Here is an 11309-nt window from a genome sequence, read left to right on the forward strand (position 1 = left end):
CTCTTACGTCACCTAATTACGTGTCTCAGACCAACCTAATGTCCACAACTAGTTATTTGTTTATTCAATCCCCCAAAATAATGTTTACATCTATTTTCTATTTTCACATTCCTTTTGTGATTCACGCGTCAATCATTTCTTCTCAAATTTAATTGTTTATTCTTCTAATCATAATAACTGATTCCAACGACCATCCGTCGCTCAAATCAATTAATAAGAATACAATAACAATAATAATAATGTTTTGACCATTGACCCTGCTTGCCACAGTTAACAGATACTACGCTATGATCACAGCCTAAAGGGTCATAACATTACACCTGCAGCGTTGAAACTGAGTACCTAGGTAAAAATTCTTCGTCTTTCCTCCGACGGACGTATTTCCTACCATCACTGCCTAGCCTATTAAACTTGCTTTCGTAGCTAAAAAGCACTTTTGACCAATATAAAGAGTCACAATTTTAATTGCATCTAATGAAGTCCAGACGACGCTTTCTGTTCTTTACAGAAATCATTGGCTTGCGTCTTGCAACATATCTTCGCAAATTAAATTCATTTAATCTGTTCTTGACAGTAGAAAGAGGGCACTTTTTAACAAGATTGCACTGTTGTTGGGCTTGGGGAGCCGTTTAAAATCTGTTCCTTAGGCTGCGGATCTTGAAAGCATTGTCCTCCCTGTTAGAAGTAACTCTAGTAAGACCAGATTTGTTTAAACAGCTACATTAAATTTAGCTTAAATTTGTAGTTTTTGAAAAAAAAATAACAAGTGCGGACTTTCTTTTTGCCGGCACTGTATATATAGATAGATAGATAAACAATAATTATTCTTTATACCTACAGACACTAGTGTTTCATGCTTACGCAAATATAAGGGGTGACAATTCCTACCAGTCATGAGATTCGAACTCAGCCACTATTTGATACATTTGTAAGCATTTACCTCAGGGCCACCACACAATTGTCAGGGAAATGAAGGAAATTAAGAACCATTAAAAGTTGAATTCGGGCGAATACATTATCTACAATATAGAGCGTTCGAAAGAGCGGCAATTCGACGTGGTGTCTTTTGATGAATTTCGGAAAGTCCGAAAAGAAAGAAACTATCAAATTCCTAAAGATGTATGTGCTACCATTCTTGTGGCTTCTCCCGCTCGCTGTTTATATGGATAAGCGTTTGGTGGTTTAACTTATTCTAAAGCGTTTACTAAGTTTGAAACGCGAGTAGTACCGAGCGCTTACTTTAAAATGAGAACAAATAGGGCGGACATAATGTTACCATATTTGGAATTTCGAGAATCGATCAAAATTCGAAAATAAATTAAAATGGTATAAATTTACTAAATAAATATCTTTGTGACATATTGGGTTGATTTCTACTTGGTGTCTTACTAAATAGTGTTATATTATGAATTACGTAAAGATGGCCCTTGCATTTAAGTCACACAATCTTTTGATGTATGAACTCAAGATTGGAAACCTTTTGTTGTATCTACTTGCAGAGGAATATTAACAAAATCGTTTAAAAGTTATTATTTTCTTTTCCAAAAGATAAGGAATTATTTTCAATTTGAGCACGTTTCATGAACAGAAAGAATTTCTCGCCGAGGAAATACAGGAAAGTAAGAGATGTTCATGTTTTTTAAGTTTATATATATACTAGCATTTCAGCCCAGCTTTGCTCGGGCCCTAGGTACTTTTCATAACTTTATGTGCATATATATACATATATATATATATATATATATATATATATATATATATATATATATATATATATATATATATATATCAAAAAGTTTGACTCATGTCTAGGTAACCTAAATTTTAATCATCCTGACGCTGTCTGATTACCTAGAATAAAGAAACACAAATTTCTTATATTTTCTTCTTTTTTTACGGTCTAAATACTTCTTTTTTACGGTCTAAAGACTTTTGTTCGAACATGTTTTCCCTTAAATATACACACGCGCGCATATACACGGCCTCATAAACACTCACATTCACGAGCGCGCACACACACACGCTAACGTACACACATATACGCACACATACGCGCACAAGTACACACACACGCGAAACGTCACTTCCTTTAAAGTGAAAGCCAGACATGCGCAGTCAGAACACTGACCCCAGTATAAAAGTCAACAAAACCTGTCAACTTCCCTTTTTTGCGTCTGGACCAGCGTTCGACCTGCTTAGTCGACGAACTGACCGCATGTTCTAACGTCACTTTCCCTGCTACTGTAATGTGGGGCAAGCGCAAGCATACTTAATACGCTTTCCTTCTCCATGAACTGGATTGACTTACTCTCCTCTATCTCCCCTTTGCTTTGGCCCATCGACACAGACATGTGCGCGACTTTCTACTGAGTTCTACCCTTTCTTTCTACAGCCGGCTTGCCACTTCACATTTCTCTATTCCTTCCACGCGCGTAGTCGTCAACGGCTGAATGAACACGTGTACACGAAGACCATCATTTCTCAACAGAAAATAAACGACATGTTTGTTTTATTCCAGCATTTGAGTTCTGTGTTTTATTCATTCAATTCGTTTCATTATTTTTTCTTGTAGCGAGTTAGGGTATTTTATATCCTGGTCCGCAACACTTTTTCTTTTTTTTTCAAAATCTCCTTCAAAAAAGTTTTTATTTTCGTCAATTAACAAGTTTATTCAAATTTTGTTTTTGATTAATTACCATCGTTTCAAACAAGTTTATTTAATTTTTGTTGTTGATAAATTAACTTTGTTTCATCATAACAAGTTGTTTACTTTTGTTTTGTGTAATACGTTAATTAATAAGTTTATTTTGTTACTTAACATTATTATATTTTAAGTTCGTTGATTAACTTGTTTTGTTTTTGTTTTTTTTGTTTTTTTGTTGAAATTTCTGGGACTAACTTAACCCGGTGCTTGCGGGTATAGTACTCGTATGTGTTTTTACTGCTTCGGCAATTTCTGGGACGAGCCTATTCAGGTATACTTTGATTGCTAACTCGTTTCCTTTTCGTAAACTTTTTCGGCAATTTCCGGAACTCGACTACAGTAATCGTCTTATTTTTTCATTTAACATTCTGTCATTGTTCTGATTATTTCAGCGTCCCAAATTATACCTTGCAAAATAGGTTTATTTTTGCTATGTCTATGCTGGTTATCTCCCTTAGATTTAAGTATCCTTTAACATAAGCGCCTATAATATTACATATACAACACAGAATTTTAGACTACACCAAGAAAAATATTTAAAACGAAAGTTTGGGCTCGTCCGGGATTTGAACCCGGGACCTCTCGCACCCTAAGCGAAAATCATACCCCTAGACCAACGAGCCAACTCACACTCTCCGAAGTGTCATTAACCTATTTATAAGTACTTTACAATAACATTCGTCTGGTAGTACTGGCAAGTAACTGCTTAATATAGAAATGCCAAATCAGCACATTGTTCGCAATTCTTGTAAACAAAAGACGAAAGTGAGTGTGTTCTTACATTAAGAACTGCGATACATTTCTCTTTTAGACGTTATATTAATAAATGTAAGTATATCGTAAGTCAAGGGAATACCAAATGCTAAGGTTTCATTCTTTTTTCTCTTATAGCAGCTTCAAGTAGCACTAGTAATTTACATGAAAAATATGAGGATTAGGGTCATTGGTTCAGTATGTTGCTAAAATAAACGTAATTTTTCATTGTTTCCCAACTTACTTACTATGGTTATAATAATTGTCACCTGAAAAAAAAAATTGCCATATTGTTGCCAAACAATCTATCAACTAAGTTGCTACTGATGCTTTGTACCAATGTCTGATTTACTCTATGTATGTAAAAGTATATTTTTATAAACATTGTGAAAGCAAACAAAACACTTTTCGTAATTTTGGTTCCCAGCTCATATTTTACCTCGGCAAAAAAATCAACAGAAAACTAGACCATTCCTGTAAGGACCTGTCTCCTGTTGGTTGCGGCGTAATGCTCGTCCTGCGCGGTTCCAGATGTTCCATACTCCCAGGCTTAACCGATTTTCTCTGAGAAAGGGTCAGTTTATTGCTAATCACCTTCAAAACGCCTTTAACGGGGAATGCCGACGGGGTTGTACAGCCATCTTATGCAAGGTCAGAGTACTCTTTCTCTGGGGCATAGATTTAAAATCACACTTTCCGACTGGGTGCTAGATAAGTAAATTCAACAGTGAGATTTTAAATCACACTTTCCGACTCGGTGCTAGATAAATAAATTCAACAGTGAGATTTTAAATCACATTTTCCGCCTCGGTGCTAGTGAAATCAATTCAACAGGCAGATTTTAAATCACACTTTCCGACTCGGTGCTAGATAAATAAATTCAACAATGAGATTTTAAATCACATTTTCCGCCTCGGTGCTAGATAAATGAATTCAACATTGGGATTTTAAATCACACTTTCCGACTCGGTGATGGATAACTAAATTTAACAGTGAGATTTGAAATCACATTTTCCGACTCGGTGCTAGATAAATAAATTCAACAGTGAGATTTTAAATCACACTTTCCGACTCGGTGCTAGATAAATAAATTTAACAGTGAGATTTTAAATCACACTTTCCGACTCAGTGCTAGATAAATAAATTCAACAATGAGATTTTATATCACAGTTTCTGACTCGATGCTAGATAAATAAATTCAACGGTGAGATTTTAAATCACACTTTCCGACTCGGTGCTAGATAACTAAATTTACCAGTGAGATTTTAAATCACACTTTCCGACTCGGTGCTAGATAAATACATTACACAGTGAGATTTTAAATCACACTTTCCGACTCGGTGCTAGATAAATAAATTCAACAGTGAGATAATATATCACACTGTCCGACTCGGTGCTAGATAAATAAATTTAACAGTGAGATTTTGAATCACACTTTCCTACTCGGTGCTAGATAAATAAATACAACAGTGAGATTATATATCACACTGTCCTACTCGGTGCTAGATAAATAAATTCAACAGTGAGATTTTAAATCACACTTTCCGACTCGGTGCTAGATAAATAAATTCAACAGTGAGATTTTAAATCACATTTTCCGACTGGGTGCTAGATAAGTAAATTCAACAGTGAGATTTTAAATCACACTTTCCGACTCGGTGCTAGATAAATAAATTCAACAATGAGATTTTAAATCACATTTTCCGCCTCGGTGCTAGATACATGAATTCAACATTGGGATTTTAAATCACACTTTCCGACTCGGTGATGGATAACTAAATTTAACAGTGAGATTTGAAATAACATTTTCCGACTCGGTGCTAGATAAATAAATTCAACAGTGAGATTTTAAATCACACTTTCCGACTCGGTGCTAGATAAATAAATTTAACAGTGAGATTTTAAATCACACTTTCCGACTCAGTGCTAGATAAATAAATTCAACAATGAGATTTTATATAACAGTTTCTGACTCGATGCTAGATAAATAAATTCAACGGTGAGATTTTAAATCACACTTTCCGACTCGGTGCTAGATAACTAAATTTACCAGTGAGATTTTAAATCACACTTTCCGACTCGGTGCTAGATAAATACATTACACAGTGAGATTTTAAATCACACTTTCCGACTCGGTGCTAGATAAATAAATTCAACAGTGAGATTATATATCACACTGTCCGACTCGGTGCTAGATAAATAAATTTAACAGTGAGATTTTGAATCACACTTTCCTACTCGGTGCTAGATAAATAAATACAACAGTGAGATTATATATCACACTGTCCTACTCGGTGCTAGATAAATAAATTCAACAGTGAGATTTTAAATCACACTTTCCGACTCGGTGCTAGATAAACAAATTCAACAGTGAGATTATATATCACACTTTCCGACTCGGTGCTAGATAAATAAATTCAACTGTGAGATTTTAAATCACACTTCCCGACTCGGTGCTAGATAATTAAATTCAACAGTGAGATTTTAAATCACACTTTCTGACTCGGTGCTAGATAAAACAATTCAACAGTGAGATTATATATCACACTTTCCAACTCGGTGCCAGATAAATAAATTCAACAGTGAGATTATATATCACACTTTCCAACTCGGTGCTAGATAAATAAATTCATTAAATCACACTTTCCGACTCGGTGCTAGATGAATAAATTCAAGAATGAGATTTTAAATCACACTTTCCGACTCGGTGCTAGATAAATAAATTCAACAGTGAGATTTTTAATCACACTTTCCGACTCAGTGCTAGATAGATAAATACAACAGTGAGATTATATATCACACTTTCCGCCACGTTGCTAGATAAATAAATTCAACAATGAGATTTTAAATCACATTTTCCGACTCGGTGCTAGATAAATAAATTCAACAATGAGATTATATATACCACTTTCCGACTCGGTGCTAGATAAATAAATTCAACAATGAGATTTTAAATCACACTTTCCGACTCGGTGCTAGATAAATAAATTCAACAATGAGATTTTAAATCACATTTTCCGACTCGGTGCTAGATAAAGAAATTCAACAGTGAGATTTTAAATCACAGTTTCCGACTCGGTGCTAGATAAATAAATTCAAAAGTGAGAACCTATAACACACTGTCCTACTCTGTGCTAGATAAATAAATTCAACAATGAAATTTTAAATCACATTTTCCGACTCGGTTCTAGATTAATAAATTCAACAGCAAGATTTTAAATCACAATTTCCGACTCGGTCCTAGATAAATAAATTAAACAGTGAGATTTTAAATCACAATTTCCGACTCGGTGCTAGATAACTAATTTCAGCAGTGAGATTTTAAATCACACTTTCCGACTCGGTGCTAGATAAATAAATTTAACAGTGAGATTTTATATCACAGTCTCTGACTCTGTGCTAGATAAATAAATTCAACAGTGAGATTTTAAATAACCCTTTCCGACTCGGTGCTAGATAACTAAATTCAACAGTGAGATAATATATCACACTGTCATACTCGGTGCTAGATAAATAAATTCAACAATGAGATTTTAAATCACATTTTCCGACTCGGTGCTAGATAAAGACATTCAACAGTGAGATTTAAAATCACATTTTCCGACTAGGTGCTAGATAAATAAATTTAACAGTGAGATGATATATATCACACAGTCCTACTCTGTGCTAGATAAATAAATTCAACAGTGAGATTTAAAATCACTTTTTCCGACTCGGTTCTAGATTAATAAATTCAACAGTGAGATTTTAAATCACACTTTCCGAATCGGTGCTAGATAAATAAATTTAACAGTGAGATTTTAAATCACACTTTCCTACTTGGTGCTAGATAAATAAATACAACAGTGAGATTATATATCACACTGTCATACTCGGTGCTAGATAAATAAATTCAACAGTGAGATTTTAAATCACACTTTCCGACTCGATGCTAGATAAATAAATTCAACAGTGATATTTTAAATCACATTTTCCGACTCGGTGCTAGATAAATACATTCAACAGTGACATTATATATCACACTTTCCGACTCGGTGCTAGATAAATAAATTCAACAATGAGATTTTAAATCACACTTTCCGACTCGTTGCTAGATAAATAAATTCAACAATGAAATTTTAAATCACACTTTCCGACTCGGTGCAAGATAACTAAATTCAACATTGAGATAATATATCACACTTTCCGACTGGGTGCTAGATAAATAAATTCAACAGTGAGATTTTAAATCACATTTTCCAACTCGGTGCGCGATAAAAATATACAACAGTGAGATTTATATATCACAGTTTCCGACTCGGTGCTAAATAAATAAATTCAACTGTGAGATTTTAAATCACACATTCCGACTCGGTGCTAGATAAATAAATTATACTGTGAGATTTTAAATCACACTTTCCGACTCGGTACTGGATAAAAAAATTAAACAGTGAGATTATATATCACACTGTCCGACTCGGTGCTAAATAAATAAATTTAACAGTGAGTGTATATATCACACTTTCCGACTCGGTGCTAGATAAATAAATTCATTAAATCACACTTTCCGACTTGGTGCTAGATGAATAAATTCAACAATGAGATTTTAAATCACACTTTCCGACTCGGTGCTAGATAAATAAATTCAACAATGAGATTATATATCACACTTTCCGACTCGGTGCTAGATAAATAAATTCAACAGTGAGATTTTAAATCACACTTTCCGACTCGGTGCTAGATAGAAAAATACAACAGTGAGATTATATATCACACTTTCCGACTCGGTGCTAGATAGATAAATTCAACAATGAGATTTTAAATCACACTTTCCGACTCGGTGCTAGATAAATAAATTCAACAATGAGATTTTAAATCACACTTTCCGACGCGGTGCTAGATAAATAAATTCAACAGTGAGATTTTAAATCACATTTTCCGACTCGGTGCGAGATAAATAAATTCAACAGTGAGATTTTAAATCACACTTTCCGACTCTATGCTAGATAAATAAATTCAACAGTGAGATTTTTAATCACATTTTCCGACTCGGTGCTACATAAATAAATTCAACAGTGAGATTATATATCACACTGTCCGACTCGGTGCTAGATAAATAAATTCAACAGTGAGATTTTAAATAACACTTTCCGACTCGGTGCTAGATAAATAAATTCAACAGTGAGATTTTAAATCACATTTTCCGACTCGGTGCTACATAAATAAATTCAACAGTGAGAACCTATATCACACTGTCCTACTCTGTGCTAGATAAATAAATTCAACAATGAAATTTTAAATCACATTTTCCGACTCGGTTCTAGATTAATAAATTCAACAGCAAGATTTTAAATCACACTTTCCGACTCGGTCCTAGATAAATAAATTAAACAGTGAGATTTTAAATCACAATTTCCGACTCGGTGCTAGATAACTAATTTCAGCAGTGAGATTTTAAATCACATTTTCCGACTCGGTGCTAGATAAATAAATTTAACAGTGAGATTTTATATCACAGTCTCTGACTCTGTGCTAGATAAATAAATTCAACAGTGAGATTTTAAATAACCCTTTCCGACTCGGTGCTAGATAACTAAATTCACCAGTGAGATTATATATCACACTGTCATACTCGGTGCTAGATAAATAAATTCAACAATGAGATTTTAAATCACATTTTCCGACTCGGTGCTAGATAAAGACATTCAACAGTGAGATTTAAAATCACATTTTCCGACTAGGTGCTAGATAAATAAATTTAACAGTGAGATGATATATATCACACAGTCCTACTCTGTGCTAGATAAATAAATTCAACAGTGAGATTTAAAATCACTTTTTCCGACTCGGTTCTAGATTAATAAATTCAACAGTGAGATTTTAAATCACATTTTCCGACTCGGTGCTAGATAAATAAATTCAACAGTGAGATTATATATCACAGTTTCTGACTCGGTGCTAGATAACTAAATTCAAGAGTGAGATTATATATCACACTTTCCGACTCGGTGCTAGATAAATATATTTAACAGTGAGATTTTAAATCACACTTTCCTACTCGGTTCTAGATAAATAAATACAACAGTGAGATTATATATCACACTGTCCTACTCGGTGCTAGATAAATAAATTCAACAGTGAGATAATAAATCACAGTTTCCGACTCGGTGCTGGACAATTAAATTCAACAGTGAGATTATAAATCACACTTTCCGACTCGGTGCTAGATAAATAAATTCAACAGTGAGATTTTAAATCACACTTTCCGACTCGGTGCTAGATAAATAAATTTAACAGTGAGATTTTTAATCACACTTTCCTACTCGGTGCTAGATAACTAAATTCAACATTGAGATTATATATCACACTGTCATACTCGGTGCTAGATAAATCAATTCAACAGTGAGATTATATATCACTCTGTCCAACTCGGTTCTAGATAAATAAATTTTACAGTGAGATTTTAAATCAATTTCCTACTCGGTGCTAGATAAATAAATACAACAGTTAAATTATATATCACACTTTCCGACTCGGTGCTAGATAAATAAATTCAACTCTGAGATTATATATCACACTGTCTGATTCGGTGGTAGATAAATAAATTCAACAGTGATATTTTTAATATCACTTTCCTACTCAGTGCTAGATAAATAAATTCAACAGTGAGATTTTAAATCACACTTTCCGACTCGGTGCTAGATAAATAAATTCAACAGTGAGATTATAAATCACATTTTCCGACTCGGTGCTAGATAAATAAATTCAACAGTGAGGTTATAAATCACATTTTCCGACTCGATCCTAGATAAATAAATTCAACAGTGAGATTTTAAATCAAACTTTCCGACTCGGTGCTTGATAAACAAATACAACAGTGAGATTTTAAATCACACTTTCCGACTCGGTGCTAGATAAATAAATACAACAGTGAGATTATAAATCACATTTTCCGACTCGGTGCTAGATAAATAAATTCAACAGTGAGGTTATATATTACAGTTTTGGACTCGGTGCTAGATAAACAAATTCGACAGGGAGATTACATATCACACCTTCCGACTCGGTGCTAGATAAATAAATTCAACAATGAGATTTTAAATCACACTTTCCGACTCGGTGCTAGATAAATAAATTCAACAGTGAGATTTTAAATCACACTTTCCAACTCGGTGCTAGATAACTAAATTCAACAGTGAGATTTAAAATCACACTTACGGACTCGGTGCTAGATAAATAAATTCAACAGTGAGATTTTAAATCACACTTTCCAACTCGGTGCTAGATAACTAAATTCAACAGTGAGATTTAAAATCACACTTACGGACTCGGTGCTAGATAACTAAATTCAACAGTGAGATTATATATCACACTGTCATACTCGGTGCTAGATAAATAAATTCAACAGTGATATTTTAAATCACATTTTCCGACTCGGTGCTAGATAAATACATTCAACAGTGACATTATATATCACACTTTCCGACTCGGTGCTAGATAAATAAATTCAACAATGAGATTTTAAATCACACTTTCCGACTCGTTGCTAGATAAATAAATTCAACAATGAAATTTTAAATCACACTTTCCGACTCGGTGCAAGATAACTAAATTCAACATTGAGATAATATATCACACTTTCCGACTGGGTGCTAGATAAATAAATTCAACAGTGAGATTTTAAATCACATTTTCCAACTCGGTGCGCGATAAAAATATACAACAGTGAGATTTATATATCACAGTTTCCGACTCGGTGCTAAATAAATAAATTCAACTGTGAGATTTTAAATCACACATTCCGACTCGGTGCTTGAAAAATATATTATACTGTGAGATTTTAAATCACACTTTCCGACTCGGTACTGGATTA

General features: G+C 33.9%; 1 non-coding gene across 1 annotated transcript; it reads right to left on the reverse strand.

Annotated features, from left to right (window-relative positions):
• Positions 1–3255: 3255 nt before the first annotated feature.
• Trnap-agg (transfer RNA proline (anticodon AGG)) lies at positions 3256–3327 on the reverse strand. The gene has a single exon. It is a non-coding gene; the product is annotated as a tRNA-Pro (tRNA).
• Between the last annotated feature and the right edge of the window lie 7982 nt (positions 3328–11309).

This window comes from Euprymna scolopes, chromosome 20 (genome assembly GCF_053919585.1).
Source record: "Euprymna scolopes isolate OS-2025 chromosome 20, ASM5391958v1, whole genome shotgun sequence".
NCBI lineage: Eukaryota > Metazoa > Mollusca > Cephalopoda > Sepiida > Sepiolidae > Euprymna > Euprymna scolopes.